The following is a 22,443-nucleotide window of genomic DNA, read 5'->3' as shown; positions in this document are numbered from 1 at the left end:
CTAAGGGAAACTTCAAACAACTGAAAAGTATAAAAAGGTGGCCATAGTTATATAATCAGTGATTTAATAACCTCAAAAAGAAAACATTTGATTTAAAAATATAATCCTAAATGAAGACATATCATGGTTCTGGGAGAAGGGGAACAGGGTTTCAGTTGATAAAACAATGTTATGTTTTAAAAACATGCCATGCTTACTTCCATCCTTTTCCCTTTGGACTTTGCCTCAATCTTCAGTCACTAAGGAATTAGTACATACTAGAGATCAGATTTCTTCTTTGTCCGATTTGTATGGCAGGTAAGTCCCAAAAGTCTTTTCTCTTCCATCTTCTCATTTATTTGGGAGAGGGAAAGCATTCTATTTTTTGACCACGTTCTTTCCTTTTGGGTAATGGTAAGTAATGTAACAAAGTCAGCATCCCTTAAAGCAAAGGGGTTTTCTCCTTACAATGTTAGCTGTATACACAGAGTCCATAAACAGTGGCTGTTCACATTATTTGCAGAGAAAATTATTACGGGTTATTAAACTATTTATTAGATGCAGGGAGGGAGGGAAGAGCTCAACAGACAATACTGTTTGCTAGCTCTTAGATCATTATCACTTCCGTGTTATTCTCTGTTCAGGTCTCATTCCTGTGATATACAATATGACACATCAAAAGGTTTTTGGTTTGGCCACAGCCCACTCTGATGATCAAAAGTACAAAGTCAGCCCAGAATGCTCTTTACGAGCTATACAATCATTAAGTCTTCTCACAAATGTTGCTCTTCACATCTGGGTCTATTCAGCTCCTTCTAATCATAGCTGTGTCCCTCTGCCCTGGATGAACATACACACTTGTTAAGTTAGATTGTCATTCGGGCAGACGCTGCTTCTCACGGTCACCCGGATGTGTGTCCTCAAAAGAAGCTGGTCTTCCCTGTGGACTTTCAGGGCTGGGAATGTGAACGAGGGTGGTCAGGAGCCCTCCTCTGCACCCTTTCCTGCCTCCCCACGATGCACCCTTCAGTTTAAACCTGCTTCTAACCGGCACCTGCAGTACTCAAATCACTTCAGTAACTTTAGTAACTTCAGTACTCAAATCACTCTCACTTCATTCCTTCAGGTAAAATTGCCTCACAAAAGGTATGTTTTTGTATATTTCCTTTCACCACAAAAGGATTTCTCAGCAAACACAAGAATAATTGTCTTTCAAAGTAGCTGGTCTCACCGGCTTGATGAGGAACCCGAATATCGGGTCCATGCCTTGGCTAACCCCGCCCTGCTTCCAGATGCAGCCTGAGAGGAGCTGCCTGCTGCCTGGGTTGGGAGGGTGGGCCATGGCTGCACATTCATGCATCATGGGCTTCCCCGCTGCTGACCCTGAGCTAAATGTGTGTACCAAGGTATTGTGTGTCTAGGAAGTCATCTAATAAACTCAGTGCGTTGTCCTTCCATTTGGAGGGAAAACGTGCTCTGGCTGATAGAGGTTGCGGACATCTGTACTAACCTTAAGTAAACTGCATTTGAAAACTTGTATTTTCAGGCATTCAGCCACTCATTTCCTTCAAGCCCTCTGAAGTCCTGACTGTGTGCTGAGTACAGAAGCCAGAAGACAGGACAGTGGGCTGGAATCACACCTCAGCCGCATCCGGGGTTCACGGTAAGATGGGGACAGCGTGTAGCACTGCCAGGAGTCCTACTATGGCACCTCCTGGAAGGGCGGGGCGAATGCTGGGACGCCTTCTCTCCCTCTCCTGGAGCTGCCTACTGTGGAGAGGAAAGGAACCCTTTACAAAGGCAAGCTGAGCAACTTAATCTGAAACTAATAAATGCTTGGAAGCAGGAAAAACCTTTTTAAAAGACCTGATTTATGAAAAGGTGCTGAAAAGCAGAGAAACTGTGATGTCTGCCAGAAGGCACAGCCAATTAAAGCCCAGAGAGCCCTCATTGAGTTTTTTTTTTTTCCTCCTGATGATTAGATTTGAGAAAGTCATGGTCTGCTGTAGAGATAAGGAACTGTGAGGTGCTCCCATTAGTTTAGGAGAGGGCAGAGGGGGCAGGGAGCGGCATGGTGATGTTATGAAGGTTTAAGAAGGAAGAGAGTGGTGTATACAAGAAGAGAATTCTAGGAGGACTGCGAAACCTGCCCATGACATGGAACGCTACTAAGCCTGTGCTGTGACCCACATGATGCTGCCAGGGAAACCTCACTCTCTGTTCCAACAGGGCATGATTCTCAAAGGGTACCAGCAGGAGACTTAGGATGCCAACACCCAGAGAAAAGGAAGGCTGGCTGCAGGCAGGGGACTCCGATTCCAGGCTATCTGGGGCTCTTCCTCTCACTGCCTCTGTGTGAAGTTCTCTGTAACACCAAGACTGGACTCTGCCTTCCTCTGTGGTCCAAGAGAAGCTCTGCACAGAAGCGCCATTCGGGGCTCAGAAGGAAGATGGGTTCACCTCAGAGAAGGGAAGGAGGGGTGGCCAGTGGGCTCTCATATCCCCTGAGGATAGCCCCGCTCTTCTAGATGGGGTCATCCCCAGTGCTTGTGGATTGTGGAACTATTGCATTTAATGGAAATATAGTTTATAAACTGTGAAGTGCTCTACAAATGCGAAGTGAGCACCAGGCAAGGTAAAGGCAATGTTCATTTTGTTGCATACTGAAATAAGACTGTCCATTTCTGCTGAACTAAAAAGAAGAAAACAATAGATGAAGTACTTTCCACTCCCTCAATCTAAAGCATTTGTCTTACATTGGAGATGACTTGAACAATTCTCAAAAACAAAAACAAAAAAAGGAATGTAAGTAAGCATTGGATGTAACATATAGAGAGATGTTCCCTTCACAATATTGATATGGTCCAATCATAAAAAGTGTTTTCACTTCCCCAAATTCTCATTTAAATGATGAGCTTCCTAGCAGCTTATGAGTCTCTTAGTAAAGTAAATGTAAACATTGCTTTTTACATTATTTTGTAAGATGATTTCAATTGAATGAAGTTACGGGTAGGGCTAAATCAATGAATACAGTTAGGAGTTTAAAAATTTTATCCTCACTAGAAAACATAGCAATAACACACTTGAAAATGTAATTTGGGGCTGGGTGCAGTGGCACACACCTATAATTCCAGCACTTTTGGAGGCTGAGGTAGGAGGGCTGCATGAGCCCAGGAGTTTGAAACCAGCCTGGACAACATACCAGGACCCTGTCTCTACAAAAAGTTTAAAAATTAGCCATGAGTGGTGACACATGCCTGTAGTCCCAGCTACCTGGGAGGCCAAGGCAGTAAGATTGCATGAGCCCAGGAGTTCAAGGCTGCAGTGAGCAGGGACTGTGCCACTGCACTCCAGCCTGGGTGACCAAAAAAAAAAAAAAAAAAAAAAGAGTAAAAATGGAATGCCACTTAAGGACTAATTAGGAAAAAGGAAACGTGATATGGAAGCGGCAAGGCTCTTGGAAATGAGCCCGGCGCATAGCACATGATTAGGTCACAACAAATTACAGGGCAGAGAACACACATTTTAAAGTCCACGCTGCTACTGATAGTGACAATCAGAACAAGCCTTTCTCTAACCATACGGAAGTGAGTTCTTTTTGACGCAAAAACATTACTTTTTAAAAAATTTGACTTTTCAGTTCAGGGGTACATGTGCAGGCTTGTTATACAGGCAAACTTGTGTCATGGGAGTTTGTCACACAGATTATTTTGTCACCTGGAGGGTAAATTAGTTCAAAAACATTTTAAACTGTCTTACAAGTGTCCCTGGCAGCAGACAACTTGCCATTACTATACTTTAGATTATATCAAGTTACAGGCAACAACCTTCTATTGCCTGTCCCCCAAAAATGTCTTTCACATGTCCCCCAAAAATGTCTTTCACATGCAACTGGAAGAATGCACAGCATCTTCCTTTTACCTTACTCACCATCCCAGCCCACTCAAGCTGTCCTGGGGTCATGATGCCAGCGGAGCACAGGGGTCCTGTGGGATCCTGCAGAAGATCCAGCCTCACCCAGGAGAATTCATTCCCGTCACACCCATTAATTCCACCCAAGCAGCTCTGTTTCACACCCACCCTCCTGTCTTCTACATCGTGTCAAGGTACCCCTGGGAGTATGCATCACTCATCTCTCATTGGTGAGTTTTCAGATAATTATAATCATGCTGATGAGCCACATGCACCCAGAAGATGTTTTCGTTTAAAATTAAGCCCTTGGCGCCAACTTCCCCCCGAACTACCACCATCTGCCCAACAGTTCTTAAGGTGCAATTAATTAAGACAAATAATAAATTGCTCCTATCATACTGCTTTCCCCAACTACTGCTATTTTAACAGTATGGTTGTCTACTCCTCATTGAAAATATAGAATATTTAAATAACATTAGGAGTGATTGATATAACTTAGGTGGCCGGGTGTGGTGGCTCATGCTTGTAATCCCAACATTTTGAGAGGCCGAGACAGGAGAACCACTTGAATTCTGGGATTTGAGACCCACCTGGGTAACATAGTGAGACCTTGTCTCCACGAAAAAATCAAAATATTAGCCGGGCACGGTAGCAAGCGCCTACAGTCACAACTACTTGGGAGGCTGAGGTGGGAGCCCAGGAGGTTGAGGTAGCAGTGAGCAGAGATTGCACCACTGCACTCTAGCCTGGGCGACAGAGCAAGACCCTGGCTTAATAAAATAAAATAATTTCTGTGGACAGGCATGGAAACCTAAACATGATTTATATATTATTTCTGTAGAAAGATGTATTTTAAGTGAATTTTATGAATCACAACTAGATGGTAAGCTATAGGCAATACTAAAAACAAACAAACAGGAGCAAACATAAAGCCATAAAAGAAAGCCCTCTAAGGTGAGTCTACCCCCTACTGTTTACATGGTAAACACTTACTATACATAAAGATAGAGCAAACCAAGGGGCCTCCTCCAATTCAATTCCAGATGGTTCTCTCTGCTGTAACCAGGCACCTGGTCCAACTGTAATGTTATCCTCAGCAGAGCACAATGATGATGCAGAGAAATTTGCTTCCTCCAAAGTCCTAATATATTCCAGTGCCAAATATTCATAAATAGTTCTGAATTTTCCATATCACTCTTTCATTAGGGCAAATGGCTGAGAATGAACTGTATTATAATAGAACATTTTTATATTTTAAAGGGATAAATGAATATTCATAGCATTTGCAGGTAGGAAAAATGAACTCTAGTTCAGCTCCTACTGACAGAGAATGTCCTGAAGAGAGAGATCCAACACTAAATATTCATTGCCATCCTCACTGTTTATTCATAACTTGTATTCTCTCAGGCAAGCAATTTAAAACATTTCATTAAATCTACTAACAAATTAACACGACTGAAACAGAACTCATTCTCTTCACCACAGCCCAGCTCTTGATAGCAGCTGGGCATGGTGGCTCAAGCCTGTAACCCCAGGACTTTGGGAGGTCAAGGTGGAAGGATCTCTTGGGCCTAAGAGTTTGAGACCAGCCTGGACAACATATCAGGAACCAGTCTCTACAAAAAAACTTAAAAAATTAGCTAGGCATGGTGTCATGCACCTGTGTTCCCAAATACTCCGGAGGCTGAGGTGGGAGGATCACTTGAGCCCAGGAGTGAGCCCTGATCCTCCACTGTACTCCAAGCCTGGGTGACATACACAGTGAGACCCGTTTCTAAAATAAATAAATAAAATAAAACTTGGTGGCATCATCACCTGCCCCAGCCTCTCCCACCTCATCTGATCAGAGCCAAGTCCATTTGATTCTAGGTTATCTTTTCTTCCAGCCCTCCCTCCCCACCCCAACCCTGATCCAAGCCACTGCTGTATCTCTGGTACTTGCCACAATAGCCTCTTAATTGGTGTCCTTGCCTTTGGTCTCACCTCCCTCTAATTCATTAGCTATACTGAAACCAAATTATCTTTCAAACATGCAAATCTGAGCACACCACACCCTACTAAGAACCCTTTAAAGTTCTCCACTGTGAGCAGGACCAAGTCCACGCTCCTTACCCTGAATGACTGGGCCCTTCCCAGTCCAGGTTCACTCACCTAGCCATCCTCTCCCGCTGTGTCTCTGGTCTTTTTCCCTGCTCCAATCATACTAAGCATCTTTCATTCCTCTACTGGATCTGTCTTGCTTTCTGGAATGGGGACACAGTATTCTCTTTAGGCTTCAGCTGGAACAAAAAGCTTCCCTGATTCTGAGGATGGGCTATGGATTCCTCCCAAAAGATCCCAGAGCAAAGCTCCTGGTTTCCTCCTCCCAGCCCTGATCATATTTCTTGCTAAGTGCCTCCTTGACTATTTGCCCTCCTATTAATAGATAGACTCACTGGAAGGCAAGGACTGCATTCGTCCTTTTGCTGACTCCATTTAGTGACCAGCACTTCGTAAATGTCCAAGAAACATTTGTTGAATGAACAAATTCTTGAGCATACTCTTGCCCTCTGTGTTCTATACTCTCTATTATTTAATAATGAAAACACTCCAAAATAGTATACTGAGCACTTGGGGAAGTATGTTACAACTTTTAGCTCATTAAGCAACCATCATACGTTGTTTCAAAACACCATGGTGTGTTATTATCATAATTGTCAACAAAATTGAGAAAGACTTGGTTGCACTTGTATGACTTGATTACAGAAGGGGTCCATGGTACATGGCAGCCACCATCGCCTAATCCCATGTCAAATAGCAGCCTATAATGAAAAGAAGATTCAATTTAATCTATCATTTCAAAAAGCATATGTTACTTAAATCTTAGCAACTCAGTTTTAAAAAGGCACACTACTGAGAAAATCCAACCTTAAAGGACTTTCCCCCAAAATGGGGAAAAAAAAAAAAAAAAGGACAGCATGCTGACACACATGCTGTAAAATCCAAGCGTCCCAATCATCTGTCATTTGCTTGTTTCTGCTTGCCACTAACCAGTTGGCTCTGGCTTAAAGATTCCCTTTAATGCAAGTCATTAAATGAATACAAAGCAAGAAAAGTCAATTAGTCAAGAGAGCATAAAAACAGGCAGGGCATGGTGGCTCAAGCCTGTAATCCCAGCACTTTGGGAAGCCAAAGTGGGTGGGCAAATTGCTTGAGCCCAGGAGTTTGCAACCAGCCTGGGCAACATGGCAAAGCACCATCTCTACAAAAAAATAGAGGAGGTGGAGGTTGCAGTGAGCTGTGATCATGTCACTGCACTCCAGCCTGGGAGACAGAGCGAGACTCTTGTCTAAAAAAAAAAAAAGAAAGGAAGCATAAAACAGGTGTAGCAGTGGCATACCAAGCTCAAAGTCTTTGCAATACTATCATACTTAAATGCAGCACTTCATACTTCTCAAAGCACATTTGCATCTAGTCTGTTTGGTCTAGATCTCCAAAAGAAGGCGTATCAGCCCATTATCCCTATTTACAGTTGAAAAAGTTGAAACCCACAGAGGTCAAGTTCAGTGCTTAAGATCACAGAGCCAGTGGGTGTAGAGGTCAAATCCAGGGGTCCTGACTGTCAGGAGCCCATGATTTTTCTAACCACCGCACTGTGATTAGCTTGCACCACTGATACTGAGTTAGTCAAGAAAGCATCAAAACAGGCAGGGTGTGGCGGCTCAAGCCTGTAATCCCAGCACTTTGGGAAGCCAAAGTGGGTGGGCAAATCACTTGAGCCCAGGAGTTTGAGACCAGCCTGGGCAACATGGCAAAGCCACATCTCTACAGAATGCAGAGGACAAGCCACAAGAATTCAGTTCACTTCTGGATGAGGATGAACCATTTCCCCTCTCCTTTCTTTTTCACTCCTTTTCTCCAATGTAGACTCAAAATAGCAAGACCAGGTGAAATGGATAAAATCATGGTCAGCAGAGTAGAAAAGAAGAAAACAATGTTTTTCTCTTCAATTTTCCCTAAATATCACCAGCTCTGCTTTTCTCTCACAGTCAGTCAACACCTATGAGACTCTAAGCATGAGCCATGAGTCAGATGAGCCTGGCTCCACATGCTAGAAGCGATTCCCTTATTAACCTTTGAAGTGGGGAAGGTGACTCCCCACAGTGCATTCCTCATACCTCACGTCTGGCACCTAGGAAGGTCTCTGCACGTTTTTTTCTCCTTTCCCACACGCATGTTCACAGGGAAGCAAAACTTCTAGAGCACCAGTGAACTCACTGAAAGAAAGCACTCTGTCTTGAACCCTGCAGGAACTGAGATCTTCCCAAATATACAGGGGAGTAAAACCAATACAGTCCATGTCCATCCCACGCGTATGCCTAACCACACATGCAGTACATATTGGGTCCAAAAGGTACCAGACATTTTGCCTGGTGAGATCTTCCCAGGTATACAGATATGCCTGTACACTTCCCTGTATACCTGGGAAGATCTCACCAGGCAAAAAGGTATATGTCCCTGTATTCCTGCATAATTGGTATATAGAAACTGAGATCTTCCCAGATATACAGAGAAGTAAAACCAATACAGCCCCTGCCCTCCCCACAAGTATGCCTAGCCACACATGCAATATATATTTGGTCCAAAAGGTATTCATTTAAAAAAAAATAAAGTCCAGAGACAGTTTATTAAAGTATTTTATGAAGAAAAACTGCTAGGTGCAGTGGCTCATGCCTGTAATCCCAGCACTCTGGGAAGCCAAGGCAGGTGGATCACTTGAGGTCAGAAGTTCACGACCAGCCTGGCCAACATGGTAAAACTCCCATCTCTACCAAAAAATAAAAAATAAAAAATAAAAAAATCCACACAAATCAGCTAGGCATGGTGGTGGATGCCTGTGATCCCAGCTACTTGGGAGGCTGAGGCAGGAGAATGGCTTGAACCTGGGAGGTGGAGGTTGCTGTGAGCTGAGATTGAGCTACTGCACTCAAGCCTGGATGACAGAGTGAGACACCATCTTAAAAAAAAAAAAAAAGAGCCGGGCGCGGTGGCTCAAGCCTGTAATCCCAGCACTGTGGGAGGCTGAGGCGGGTGGATCACGAGGTCAAGAGATCGAGACCATCCTGGTCAACATGGTGAAACCCTGTCTCTACTAAAACTATAAAAAATTAGCTGGGCATGGTGACGTGTGCCTGTAATCCCAGCTACTCAGGAGGCTGAGGCAGGAGAATTGCCTGAACCCGGGAGGCGGAGGTTGCGGTGAGCCGAGATCGCGCCATTGCACTCCAGCCTGGGTAACAAGAGCGAAACTCCGTCTCAAAAAAAAAAAAAAAAAAAAAAAAAAAGAAAAGAAAAGAAAAGAAAAAAATGAAAGAAAAACTTAATAGATCTCTCAGCATTAAATAATACTTTACACGCTGTGGCTGGAGAGAACTAAAATGCAGATTCTCAAAGTCACAGGGCAATGAAATAGCTGCAAGAGAGGGAACACCCACCATGTGCCAGGATCAGGGACACAGGCACATCCAGACTCAGCATCTCTACAGAAAACTGGAACAACTGTCTACACAGGTGTGGGGCTGCTCTGCAGAAGCCTGGAAAAGGGGCACACTGTGACCGGTAATATTAATCTGAAGAAATAATCAGATGTGTACACAGATTTCTGTACAAAAAATAATTCATAGCATTATTTATCATAGGAATAAAACAAACAACTTGAACAGTAACTACAGATGATTGATAAATGATGGGACATCCATGTGATGGAAGCTAGGAGCATTAATCATCACATTTTATTTTACTTTTTCTAATTTTAATTTTTATTTCAATAGCTTTTGGAGTACAGGTGGTTTTTGCTTACATGGATAAATTCTTTAGTGGTGATTTCTGAGATTTTGTGCATCCACTGCCTGAGCAGTGTACACTGGTCCCAATGTGTAGTCTTTTATCCCTCACCTGCCTCCCACCCTTCCCCCTAAGCCCCCAAAGACCATTGTATCATTCTTATGTCTTTATATCCTCATAGCTTAGCTCCCAATTCATCACATTTTAGATGAATATTTAAAATCAAGAAAAATTGCCTATGATAAAATGTAGGGAAAGGTTACAATACTGTTTTAAAATATATGCATGAAAAAGAGATAAGAAGATTATGTACTAAAATAGGATACAGATTTCTAGGTGGTAGGCTTGCATAAGATTCTTATTTTCTTTTTGATACTTTTGTTTTTCTTCTTTTTAAAATGAAAATAAATTGTATCTATAACTAGAATACAATTAATAAATTTAGTTTTTTTTTTTTTTTTAAAGAGAGATCCTCTTCAAATACTACAGGCTTTTTCAGTAGCTTATGGTGTTAATTAAAAGTTTTTAATTTTGATAAAATATACATTAAAATTTATCATTTTAATAATTTTTAAGTGTATGATTCAGTGGCATTAAGTATGTGCACATTATTGTATGATCATCATCATCATCCATCTCTAGAGCTCTTTATCACCCCAAATTGAAACTCTATAACCATTAAACAACACCTCCCTCTTCTCCTCTCCCCTGGCCTCTTGTAACTACTGTTCTACCTTCTATCTCTACAAACTTGACTATTTTGTGTATCTCATATGAATGCAATCAACCATACAACAGTTGTCTTTTTGTGTCTGGCTTATTTCACTTAGCATAACGTCTTCAAGTTTTGCCTATGTTGCAGCATACATCATAATTTAATTCCTTTTTTTTTTTTTTGCAATGGAATCTCACTCTGTTGCCCAGGATGAAGTGCAGTGGTGAGATCTCTGCTCACAGCAACCTCCGCCTTCTGGGTTCAAGCGATTCTCCCACCACAGCCTCCTGAGTATCTGGGACTACAGACATACACAACCACGCCCGGCTACTTTTTGTATTTTTAGCAGAGACAGAGTTTCACCATGTTGGTCAGGCTGGTCTCAAACACCTGACCTCGTGATCTGCCCACTGTGGCCTCCCAAAGTATTGGGAATACATGTGCGCCACTGTGCCTGGCCAATTTAATTCCTATTTAAGGCTGTATAATAGTCCATTGTATGTATATGCCCCATTTTGTTGTAGGGCATTAGTTTTTTTAATGTAAGCTTTTAAAACCATGTCTGAACATCAAAATGATCAACAGTTCATATAATTTAAGAAGTGTACCATCAGAAAAAATAATTTTATAAATTCACCACCTGCTGAAAAGCCACTAAAACACTCAATATTAAACTATATTTTGCAATAAGAATAAGACGCTAGACACTGTAATAACAATGCGCACGTGTCATTTTCATGAGCAGATGCAAAGGCTGGCACAGGAATCAGGACAGTGGTTGGCCAGGAAGACTGCAAAAGGGCACCATGGACGCCTCTGGGCTGATGGAAACGTCCCATATCCTCGTGGCGTAGATTACACACAGGTATGCATTTGTCATTTGACAAAACTCATGGACCTATACACTTAAGATCTGTAGATTTCACTTACAGCCTAAAGGAAATCAGAGTAAATATGAATTTTACAGAAACAAAGGAGATTCTACAGTTCAGCTAGTGAGGCTTACTGTCATCCATTGCGTTAGGGCCCTTTGGCAGGTCTCTACTATACCTGGTATTAAGCCCGAGCTCCTTGCTCTTCAGTGCTGAAACACCGGTTTGTCTGGAGAGGCTGAGAAACACGTGGTGGATTAACTACCTGCAATGCCAGGACATCTGCCCACGTTTAGGAGACAGCCCAATAGGCATGAGCCCCAGGTGGTGGAATGCCTCTGTGTGGGGGTAGAAATGAGGTACAGGCAGCTGGCTGCAGGCCAGGCTCCAGGCCAGGTGTCTTCCCAGGTGATGCAAGGCTGCATCTGAAGCCATCCCAAAGAAACAAGGCCTCTCTGGAAGGCGGTGAGGGAGCAACATTCAAACACAGAAACCTGCAGAGGAGGAGGGTGATGTCTTGACTCCCTTGTCAGGCTGGCTGTGAGCTGCCTTTCCAGTTGTGGCATTGGACTTGGCTAGAATCACGGGGAGCTGAAAGTCACTGCCTCCGTATTAAGTGTGAATATCTGTTACTCTCCTCTGTGTAGTTTGCCTTTATGAAATGTCAAGCTTAGGCCACACATGGTGGGAGGCCTCAGTGTCCTAGCCATGGTGAATTTCCTGCCAAACATTCAAAGCACTGCAAAGTCAGAGAACTTTTATTTTTTTTTGTCATTTACTATTTTAGATTCTCCACACTACTATTCCCCTCTGTTAAAGGGCATGATTCAATGGCCGGCCGATCTCCGGGTGGCTCACAAGGCAGCATAAGAAGCACACAAAATTCTTATCATCTTAAAAACCATTTTGGAAACACAAAGTAGCCCCAGTGATGTAAAATGGCAAATTAGAAAATGGCAGTCAGGAACTCACATACTCTCCTCGACTTAAATAGTATATATATATATATTTATTTATTTTACTATTATTTTAAGATGGAGGCTCCCTGTGACATCCAGGCTGGAGTGCAGTGATCTTGGCTCACCCACAACCTCCACCTTCTGGGTTCAAGCAATTCTCCTGCCTCAGCCTCCCGAGTAGCTGGGACTACAGGAGCCCACCATCACACCCGGCTAATTTTTGTATTTTTAGTAGAGACAGGGTTTCACTGGGCTAAGCTTTCAGTGGGCTAAGCTTCTTGAATTCCTGACCTCAAGTTATCCGTCCACCTCGGCCTCTCAAAGTGCTAGGATTACAGGCATGAGCCACTGTGCCTGGTGTGTGTGTGTATGTGTGTGTGTGTGTGTGTATGTATATATATATATATATTAAGTGAAACAAAGGTTCTGAAAAGCATACTGACGTGGACTCACTATAATTTGAATGAAAGGCAGTAACCTGAAGCAACTAGTTCTCACAGTATAAATGCTCACACAGGATGACCGAACCTGCAAGACTCCAAGCCCATTATATTCCTCTTTGGGTCACACACTAGAATAAGCCACCTTTCCTTCTCATGTCCTCAGAAGCTGATAACCACAAAGCTGACCTCTGCCCCTCCTGGTTCCTGGTTCATCTGGCTCCCTAGAAAATGTCTCATTAACCTATCAGCAGATATTCTGCTTCCAAGCTATTTAATCAGGATGACGAAATGTCCTAAGAAGCCTCAGCCTCACTTTTGAAGTCATCTTTGAAACTCCCTATCTGGGGACTCTGCTCTGCCTTTGGATTTCTCCCTAGCCTGGAGCCAGAGGTCCTCACTGTCATATCTCTGCCTAGGTGGGATAGCATGGTGGGTGTGGTGTGGGGCAGTGCCTATCACCTCCTCACACTCCAGAGTATAGAGTTGCATACATGCAGTCCCTCCTGTGTCCCCCAGGCTGAGGACAGTGACGTCAGCCCATCTTAGTGAGGACAGTGCAGATTCTTACTGACAAACCCACCTTTCAGTGTGACCTCTGGAAAACGCCATTACTGATCTAAAAACCAGTTAGGACCTGCGCACTAACTTAAACCAAAATATCCTCCCCCTAACTAGAGACAAAGCTAGCCAGTCTGTTCCTAGAGACCCTAAACCAGATGTACAGACCGTTTTTAGATAACATTTTATCTAGTGGAATAAATATTGCCCCAACCTTTGCCCTGGCAAATAATCGTTACTTTCCTTCTCTGGGTGGACTTTAAGAGCATTTTTGGGGCTGGGCATGGTAGCTCACATCTGTAATCCCAACACTTTGGGAGACCAAGGCAGGTGGATCACTTGAGGTCAGGAGTTGGAGACCAGCCTGGCCAACATGGTGAAACCCATCTCTCCAAAAAATATGCAAATCAGAGGGGCGTGGTGAACATGCCTCTAATCCCAGTTACTCAGGAGGCTGAGGCAGGAGAATAGCTTGAACCTGGGAGGTGGAGGTTGTAATGAGCCAAGATTGTGCCAATGCACTTCAGCCTGGGCAACAGAGTGAGACTCCATCTCAAAAAAAAAAAAAAAAAAAGCATTTTTGGTATGAAGCAGCAACTACATAGGAAAAACACTAAGTTCTGATGCATAAACCTTCCTTCTAGTTGACTGAAAGCCCTCCTAAATGGTGTCTTTGTCATTTTAAGTGCATTTGTTCTTATAGCATCATGAGTGGTATTTGGTTGTTGGAACAAGAACTGAATGATCCCAAAGCCATGGAAAACAAACCAACCAACAAACAAAAACAATGCCTGGGCTGATATGGCTTGATATGAAGCCTGCTAATTGGCATATCTTGCAATTCTATCTTCATCTTTGCGGACCAGAGCTCTCCACGTTTCCCAGCAGAGCATTTAGAGGGGAGAGGCAGGAGGTGAGTACATCCAGATAAGAACTGTGTCCAAACATCTTGCTGTTTCATGACCACAGACTTACTGCTGTGCTGCAAGGACTGGGCACCTTGTTGTGTGTCATAATAAACTGTGCTGTATAATTAGACATTTTGCTCTGTGCTGCTCCAACTGCACCGGTGTTTCATGTGTTTTCTTAACCAGGTTCTAAACAATTTGAGGGCAGGGGCTGAGTCGAATATGGCCATGCTTCCTTGCCTTGTTCAAAAACCACTTCACTGCCATTTACTCTAGAATCTCTCTAGAACAGATGCAAAATGAGAGCAGGAAAACAAGTGTTACAGAGTATAAATGCTTTTCCCAAAGGAAGCCACCAAAGTTACTCCTTCATCTTTCTTGGAATTCTAGTGAATTTTAGTTGCCTGGGACCAGAGCAGGTCCACAGCAGAACATTAAAAAGCAAGAACTCAATAAATATTAGCTATGTTTATGGTGTTGGTGTTATTATCACGTGGTTACGTGGGCATACTGCACAGCAAGAAGAGGAAACTGAGTTCACAGTAACCAATTACTGAAACCAGTAGCAACTGATTAGTATTAACCAGTTAATTGGCAATTGGTTAGTATTAAAATGATAAAAGCAGGCACATGGCCTATAAATTTTTTTAAAAAAAGTCCCATCACACACCTAAGAGTCTCAGGAAGGCCATAACACTGCTGGCCATGCAGGGCTCAGGACCAGCCAAGGTCAGCTCCCACTGGTTGGTGCCAATCTCTTGGTTAAGTATTTTGAATCTCACGTGATTGCCCAGCACAACAACAGATATTCGCAGCCTCCAAAGATGCTATGTTTTGCTTTGCCATATGATACTAATTTAATAAGGTAGATAAATGTGCAATGTAGGTTAGCCTTCCAACAACACTAGTGCTCATACTAAAAAATGAGGAAAAACCCAGTGACTTCCACTTTAAAGAAAAGTCACTCATGTGGGTAGCTGAGACCCAGGTAAGGCTGTAGAAAACCGGATTTTTCTCTACTGCATCTTTACAGAAACTAATAGAGTCATAGGTATTCAAAAAACACCCGATTTTTTCTTTTTTGAATGTAAACACCACCCAAGTCACTCTAGTATGCTATATCAGGAGTTTAAGGAGGTTTATCTGCTGACACAAGACAATAAAGGAATGGATCTCCATCCATGGTCTCTCCTCCTCCCACCTAGCATAACCTGCTCCATTGTCCCAAACCAAATATGGGAACCAAATTATTCACTGCGAATATAAAACTGGGCTTATATCATCTAAAAAGTGCATCCTTTAAAAACTGTTTTTAGGCTGGATGTGATGGCTCATGCCTTATTATAATCCCAGCAGTATGGGAGGCTGAGGTGGGAGGATTGCTTAAGCCCAGGAGTTCAAGACCAGCCTGGGTAACATCACAAGACCCCATCTCTACAAAAATAAAAAATTAGGCAGGCATGGTTGCATACGCGTGGAATCCCAGCTACTCAGGAGGCTGAGGCTGGAGGATGGCTTTAGCCCAGGAATTCAAGGCTGCAGTAAGCGGTGTTTGCACCACTGTACTCCAGCCTGGGCCATAGAGTGAGACTTGTCTCAAAAAAACAAAACAAAATAAAAACTGCTTTTAAAGAATTTGATCTATTACTAGAGAGTTAAATATTGTTTCTGTATGACAAATATGCTTGGAATTATTTTGACAGAGTAGTATCTAGGCTGGTCATCAAACCATCTCAATAAATAAATGAATGAATAAATGAGTAAACAAACCAACCTCAAGATTATACCTCTGTGGCTCTAGAAACAACCCGCTTACCTAAGTAATCTTAAGGGATGTATTTTAAATGCGGCTAGACATCTAAAGAAAACTGAGAAACACAGCAGGGAAGTAAGTATCAATTGGACTAAGGAGGTCACAGTGTCCTTGACTAAATATGGACTGCAAGAAAGGCATGACCTCATTTTCTATGTATGAATCGGAAACTGAAATAGGCACCAAATTATGCCAGGCATAAAGCCTAAGGCAGTCAGAGAAAACACGTTTTTCTACTTATTACACAAAGATGTTCATTGAAACTTTATATTGCAAAAACAAACAAAAAAACCTGTGTTTATCAATAGGGTAATATATAGCAAAAAGAATTACAGCATGCTCTCATAACCAAAGTCATGCTGCAATTTGAAATCATACATGAACACTTTTAAATAATTTGGGGAAAATGCTTCTGTGATTTGTGAAATCTACATACACACACACACATATACAATTTTATATATAAAATGTGTATATACACACATACACATCATTTTTATATGTGTATGTCTATGATATATATACACATACCCCATATACACATATTTCCTCAATTATGTTATAAAAATAAATTGGCAGGAGATATCCAAATTATTAAAGGACTTTTCAGAGTGAAATTAGAGGTATTTTTTTCCCACTTAAAAATTTACCAAACTTTAAACAATTAGCTGATATTACTTCTATTTATAATTAGAAAAAAATAATTATTTTGAAATTTATTTTGTTACTATAGAATAGATTGGAGGGGGAAACAGTCTCCCTCACAGTGACTCAGAACCTTGAGATTTCCATTTCTCTCTTTAAACCCTTTGGGAAGTGGATCTTACAACAGACCCTTATCTTGTTCCTTAAGGCAAGCTCTTGAGCACTGCCAAAGGAGGCCCTCTCCATTGCTCAGTGACCTTAGATAAAGAGTCTTTTCCCTGATGGAGCCAGTATCATACACTACATTGGCCATTTTTTATTCCTGTTCCTCCTGATGTAATGAAATAGTTTTGTTGTACTTTAGAAGGAGGCGTGGAGAGCTATTTTTCCTGGCTTCTCTTTTTTTTCTGCTTTGTGATATTAATAATTTGGGCTCCTCTTACATTGTAGAAGCCTAACTCTTGGTTTTCTGAATTGAAAAGGCTGAGGATATATGAACAGCCCTATTACACATCTTAGTCCAGGAATTGTCACAATTCATGTGCAAAACTCTCCATGCACAGATAAAGAGCTCTGGTCTTTGAATTATCATATTAGACCCAACCAAATTCAGTGAATCATACAAGGCCACTTGAAATATCTAAAGTATTTGTTTTGTTTTGTTTTGACAGAGTCTCGCTGCTCTGTCACCAGGTGCCAGGCTGGAATGCAGTGGCGTGATCTCTGCTCACTGCAACCTCCATCTCTCAGGTTCAAGCAATTCTCCTGCTGCAGTCTCCTGAGGCTGCACCACCACACCCAGCTAATTTGTGTATTTTAGTAGAGATGGGGTTTCACTATGTTGGCCAGGATGATCTTGATCTCTTGATCTGCCCGTCTCAGTCTCCCAAAGGGCTGGGATTACAGACATGAGCCACCACACCTAGCCTGAAATATCTGAAGTATTTGAAAGATATTAAGATATTTGAAATACCCCTTTCTCCTTTGATTTTTTTTTTTTTTTTTTTAGACGAAGTTTCCCTCTTGTTACCCAGGCTGAAGTATAATGGCGCAGTCTCAGCTCACTGCAACCACCACCTCCTAGGTTCAAGCAATTCTCCTGCCTCAGCCTCCCAAGTAGCTGGGATTACAGGCATCTGCCACCATGCCTGGCTAATTTTGTATTTTTTACTAGAGACGGTGTTTCACCATGTTGGCCAGGCTGGTATTGAAATCCTGACCTCAGGTGATCCACCCTCCACGGCCTCCCAAAGTGCTGGGACTGCAGGCCTGAGCCACTGCACCCGGCCTCCTTTCTCCTTTGAGTATGAAAGTGTAGATTACCTTGCCCTAGGCAGAACACATTTCTTAGGTGAGAACAATTTCAACTTTCTTTTTTCTTTCAAGGTCTTCACAGCAAAGTGGCCCTTAACATTTTAAGCAACACTGAGTACCTTTTTTAAAAGTTCACTAATTTACTAATTTAGTGAATTTGGCTTTTAAGGAAATCAGGGACTTTGAAACAAATTTAAACAGAATAACAATTCTTTGGACATGGTGAGATCAAATGAACATTTGCAGATACTTTAAAAGAAATATATTGTTTTAAAACTGTCTTAATATGCTCCTTCTTTCCTTAGCAATCTGTATTGTTCTAATGATAAAGATTAAGTGACTTCTAAATAACTTTCTTGTGAGCATCAGTTGTTTCTTCTCCCCACTTGACCAAAATCAATGCCTTGTTAAAATAAGATACAATGTTGATTTAATTATCTGGGTAATTCGGCCAGCAATGGCGCGATCTTGGCTCACAGCAACCTCCACCTCCTGGGTTCAGGCAATTCTCCTGCCTCAGCCTCCTGAGTAGCTGGGATTACAGGCACGCGCCACCATGTCCAGCTGATTTTTTGTATTTTTAGTAGAGACGGGGTTTCACCATGTTGACCAGGATGGTCTTGATCTCTTGACGTCGTGATCCACCCGCCTCGGCCTCCCAAAGTGCTGGGATTACAGGCGTGAGCCACTCTGCTTTTCTTAAAATGAACTTCTTGGTCATAATATCCCTTTACTGGAAGTCCTTTTAATCATCCTACATCTGTTGAGTTTTTAAAATTCAATATACAGGCAGTAGCTGGTGGCTCACCCTTGTAATCCCAACATTTTGGAAGTCAAGGTGGGTGGATCAGCTGAGCTCAGGAGTTTAAGACCAGCCTGGGCAACATGGTGAAACCCCATCTCTACAAAAAATACAAAAATTAGCCTCGCATGGTGGCACATACCTGTGGTCCCTGCTACTCAGGGAAGTGAGGTAGGAGAATTGCTTGAGCCTGGGAGACGGTGGCTTCAGTGAGCCGAGATCACACCACTGCACTCTAGCCTGGGCAGCAGAGCGAGACCCAGTCTTAAAAAAAAAAAAAAAAAAAAAATCAATATACGATAGCTAAGATTAAATTTAGATCTAGTCTGAGAATTAGTAAAGCTACAACTTATTCCTAAATTGATAAGGGCCAGGTGTGTATGGGCTTGAACCTTAGCTCTGCCATTTACTATCCGTGTTATCTTGAACCATTACCTCACCATGCGCAGATCTCCCATTCTTTCCTCATATATGTCATATGCTGAGATACAGGCACATACTAGGTGCCCAATCAATGGAAGTGATTAATATCTTGCTTCTCAATCTGTAAAAATGGAGATAAAATAATTCTAGATATGCAATGACCATAAAGCATTTTATATACCTATAGGGCTCTATATTACAAATGTTATTTCAGTTTCTGTAAAAGTAGATGTGTTCCCATTTTCTATGGTACCTGCTTTAATATTAAAAGGAGATCATTTTATTCTGTAGAGCTTTTTTTAGTATAAAATTCAACCTCTCCCACTCACCACCTCAAATTACTGCCACTACCAAAATTGAAAAAATGTGATAATAGGTTTTGCTAGTTTTGTTACAGTAAATATTCCATAATACTTGGTTTCCTCCCTGATTGAGCTAAAAAAATGACAAAGAAACCTATATACAACAGGTAATGTTCATGGAGAATATCAGAAATTTCTGTAGAGATTGTTACAGGCTCTTTCCTAGCCCTTCCCTACACACTGGCTCTGGGGTCATTAACAGGTAATTCTTTTACATGGTCACATATGTGCAACTTATTTATTTAAGTTTCAGTGGAATCTTATACATAGCTGGATTTCCATTAAGATCTGTGCATTTTTTTTTTAAAAAAAAAAACCATAAACTGTAATATTTATAGTCATAAACTACCTCATCTAAGAAACATTTAACATGATTTTGCTATTGTTCTGTTCTTGACAAACCAGGAACTTAAAAGCTCATGAGATGTTTTATTTTTTAATTTTGCATTTTTTTCTTTCTTTTCTTTCTTTCTTTTTTCTTTTTTTGATGCAGTCTCACTCTGTCACCCAGGCTAGAGTGCAGTGGCGCAATCCTGGGTCACTGAAACCTCTGCCTCCTGGAGTTTACACAATTCTCCCACCTCAGCCTCCGGAGTAGCTAGGATTACAGGCATGCAACACCATGCCTGGCTAATTTTTTTTTTTTTTTTTGTATTTTTTAGTAGAGACAGGGTTTTACCATGTTGGCCAGGCTGGTGGGACCTCAAGTGATCCACCTGCCTCGCCTCCCAAAGTGCTGGGATTATAGGTGTGAGTCACTGCACCTGGCCTCCCTTTTTTTTTTTTTTTGAGATGGAGTCTTGCTCTGTCTCCTAGTCTGGAGTGCAGTAGCACAATCTTGGCTCACTGCAACCTCCACCACCTGGGTTCAAGTGATTCTCCTGCCTCAGCTTCCCAAGTAGCTAAAATTACAGAGGCCTGACATTGCTTCCAGCTAATTGTGTATTTTTTAGTAGAGACGTGGTTTTGTCATGTTGGCCAGTCTGGTCTTGACTCTTGACCTCAGGTGATCCACCTGCCTCAGCCTCCCAAAGTGCTGGAATTATAGGCATGAGCCACCACATCCACCTTTTTTTTTTTTTTTTTTTTTTTTTTCTATCTAAATAGAGATGAGGTTTTACTATGTTGCCCAGGCTGGCTGGTTTTGAACTCCTGAGCTCAAGTGATCCTCCCACCTTAGCCTAGGCAATCTTCTAGCCTCAGCCTCCCTAAGTGCTAGGATTGTCCTCACAAAGTAACAGAATCATAGCCATGAGGCTCCTCGCCCAGCCTAATTTTGCATTTCTTAATCATGTCAAAAGCATATGAACGTGAGGCTGCATTTACCTTTGTACTCCCATGCTACCTCTCCATCTTAGGAATTGTAAATCTCTGGCGAATGAACCATCATTCACTCCCAACAAGGTGCAATACATGTGCCCGCTTGGCGGCAGGACCTACATGTGTCCATCTGTCTAGAACTCCATATAAACTCAAGGGCTGAATATTTTCAGCTAACCTAGACCCACTTTTGCAAACTGGTTCATTTCTCTCCCTCTTTATTGTGCTTCAGAAGAGATGGGGTAAAATGTTCTTCTATTCATCACCCACACATACCAGGCCACTCTTCAGCTCCCACTGTAATTCTTTCCCTCCAGTTTAATGCTGAGAAAGAGTAAGTCAGTCTCGTTCTCTCACCCTGCAGCATTTTGCAAAACAATTATCATTTGACACCAGAAGGCAACGCAAGGTTTTGAAAACCTATCAATTTCTTTCCCCCATCTCTCCACCCCTAACTGTGATAAAATATCTCCACCACCAGGCAGCCTGTAACCTCATGAACACTCTGGTGTTTTTAGGAAAAGGACCTCGAATGACACTTGTTGATAGCATTTTGCTTCTCTACAAAAACAAAACTCTGTTAAGTACTTTGCTTACATCAGCTATGAGAATCAGGTTGGCTATGTTTTAAGGATGAGTTAGAATTACTAGACCTGAGAAGATAAACCATCTGGATAGCTGTCTCTTATGTTTAGCCTCCCTTTTGTGACTTCAGGAGATTCTTTTTCTTATACTAAAATCAAATCATTAAATCAAGGCAAAAGGGAGGCAATATTGTGGTATGTGTGAGGTGGTTTAATGATGGCACAGACTACTCTTGTTTCCACTAGTTATCTCTATATGATTCTTACATGCACACAAACACACACCAGTTCCGATGAGCAGCCTGGGCTTTGTGACAACCTTTGCGGCAGCTCCACGAAGATAAGCCTTAAAATAGGAAAAGGCTTGGGTGAATACACAGTATTTGACTAATCTAAAATGGGGAATTCAGTAAATTCGTGTCTAAAAGCTTTTCTACAGATTGTAGGAAATGTTCGAAGTCACCAGTTACTTAAGAAAGAAGGGAGGGTGGGCGGGAACAGGGTGCAGCAGGGAAGGAGAAGCCCTTGGGGTACCCTTGTGAGGCACTGGCAGGGCACAGTGGCAACAGAGAGACAACATTTTATCAAAGGACACTGGTTGGCTCTCTAAACAAAGGTCTCTAGAGAATATGCCACAATGTGAACACCTATCACCAATAAAATTCAAAGTAAAAAGTAGCTTATAATGTGGGCTACATATTAGGGACTTATTGAGTTGCAATCATTCAAAAGTTCAGAGCACAGAATCCAAATAGATATGTGTCAAACGAAGGAGTCAAACAAATCTCCGGTTTGCAACTGCCTTCCGAAAGCTGTTAGGCTTTTACAACGAGCACTGCATCAAAATAGGTGCATATTCTATATAAATATCCGTTAAAGTCTCTTTACTTAAAAGGAAAGACAGTACCATAACACAGGAGTGCCTTTCGTCGCACGCCGTGGCCACTTCGGACACCTACCCATCAGGTTAGTGTGCCACTGCCTCCCCATCACCAAATCCTCTCCGGGCCT

The 22,443-nt window shown here is 42.1% G+C and overlaps 1 protein-coding gene across 1 annotated transcript in view; it reads right to left on the bottom strand.

The window, feature by feature from the left end:
* ANKH (ANKH inorganic pyrophosphate transport regulator) overlaps positions 1–22,443 on the bottom strand; it is a 165,093-nt gene that overhangs the window by 141,497 nt on the left and 1,153 nt on the right. The gene's annotated exons all lie outside the window — the stretch shown is intronic.

The sequence above is a fragment of the Sapajus apella genome, unplaced genomic scaffold (genome assembly GCF_009761245.1).
Source record: "Sapajus apella isolate SASKATOON/1434 unplaced genomic scaffold, GSC_monkey_1.0 scaffold11, whole genome shotgun sequence".
NCBI classification, from domain to species: Eukaryota; Metazoa; Chordata; class Mammalia; order Primates; family Cebidae; genus Sapajus; species Sapajus apella.
The sequence above is the reverse complement of the archived record's forward strand: the minus strand, read 5'-3'. Positions and strand labels throughout refer to the sequence as shown.